Source organism: Puma concolor, chromosome B3, assembly GCF_028749965.1.
Source record: "Puma concolor isolate L17-30 chromosome B3, mPumCon1.1.hap2, whole genome shotgun sequence".
Classification (NCBI taxonomy): Eukaryota; Metazoa; Chordata; class Mammalia; order Carnivora; family Felidae; genus Puma; species Puma concolor.
Genome location: NC_141672.1, coordinates 137,843,035 through 137,844,926, shown reverse-complemented (window position 1 = coordinate 137,844,926; position 1,892 = coordinate 137,843,035).

Here is a 1,892-nt window from a genome sequence, read left to right as displayed (position 1 = left end):
CGGCCCCGGCCACAACGTGAGAACAGCCATATAATGACTACGTTCAGGACAGCACACATGGGCGGTAGAGGGAAGGGGTTGATAATTATGAGTCTCCTTTCCCTTCATGCTTTCTGTAGGTACCGACGGCACACCGGGCAGGGCGGGTTTTCTTTGTGTAGAAGGGGGCGCACTGCGGGGGTTGATCCCCAACTGAATCCCCCAAAATAGAAAGTTAGGTGAGGTGTCGGCCAACCCTGGGGGCCTCCTGCCGACTCTGGAACACGCCTCCTCTCCGCACCCCCAGCCCGGCCCCTCCCTGGGTGCCCACAGGACCCTACCCCACAGGAGACCCTCCGCCACGGCACCTTCCCTGCAGCCCTGCTGGGAGAAAGAACCGCCCCGGACGACTGCAGCTGCAAGAGAGGTGAAGAGCAGGGCAGACCACCCCCCCCCCCCCCCCAGCTTCTCCAGAACGTCTAAGGACACCACGTGAGGACGGAAGCAAATAGCCAGCTTTCCTTCCCGGCGCTCACTCGGGCAGGCGGACCCAGCCTGGACTTGGCCCGTTCCTGCCCCTCCAAGCCAGGTAGGTAGGAGGCAATAACAAGCCAGCATGTTCTGACACTCTCTTCCCTGGAGACACCCCCAAGATTCTCCAAAATCCCCACGGCAGCTCCCAGGAAATGACCAGATGTGCCTACACGTATGTGCACAAACACTGCACGCCCGCCTCTCCCCCAGCACCATTCCCGCTCTCAGCTTTTCCCTAAACCACCAGGACCAGGTGCCTCCCCCTTAGCCCCCCCGCCTCTGCCCTCCTCCAGGCCTTGTGCCCGCGCCCCTGATCACCAGAAGGCACCTCGCTGGCCTCCGGCTTAGAAAACATCCAACGCAACAAACCGACGCATACATGGGTCATGCCAAAAGGGTCGTTTTCTCGTTTGTTTTTTTTTTTTTAATTTTTTTTTTATTTAAGAGCCTGCAGCGCTGCAGCTCTGGAATTTGGAAGGTCATTCCTGGCGGCCACGCCTGCCAGGCCCGGTGAAAGGCACCCGGAAGGCGGCGCGAGGGTTTCTGTGTAAGGCGGGAGGATCCGGCTTCCCCGCACAGGGTTCCAGTCCCAAGGTTCAGAGGGCACACAGCTGCTAGGCGCCGGTCCCACTGAGTCACCGCTCTGGCCCTCGAGTACCCTGTGGGGGGAGAGGTAAAGCAGGCCCGCCCCAGGGACAAACAGGGCGGAGAAGAGCAGGAGGAAAGTCAACAAAGGACGTGCGAAAGAGGGAACAGAGGCACAGCTGGTTGTACAGGCAGGCTCTGCACCACGCCCTTGCCCCAGCAGTCTCCCCAGACACCCCCCTCTCTCCTGCAGAGGCCATCGCACCGTCCCGACAGCCAGGGCCTGGGGAACCCTTGGACCCGGCAGCACTGACAGCCCTTCTCCGGAAACTGAATAACCTGAGAACAGGCGAGTCAGAAACGGCTACAGAGTTTTCACCCACAGCGGTGGTACAGGCCATAAGCAGGCCAAGTGCACGAACCCTGCAGAATGCCAGAAAAGAGGGGATAGAAAACGCAAAACCCCTCTCCAGAGAGAACAGAATCCCAGAGCCCCAAAGGCACTGCTCAAGCGGCTAATCTCAACCTCGGGAAAAGAGCAAGACGGCAGGTCTCCATCCACCGGAGAGGTCAGCCCAAGGCCCTGTTTCCGGAAGCCAGCACATGTCTGGGCACACAGCTCTGAAACGAGCCAGCCCCCCCAAAACCCCTGATCCACACCTTCAGGAGGGGCCTTCCTGCTGTCACCTCCTGGGTCCCGGTGGGTGTCCGGTCCAGCCTGGCCTAGAACAACTTCAAACGTGGTCCCCGACACTGTGCCTTTTTCAGGCAACCAAATCCCCATCCCTCTGAAT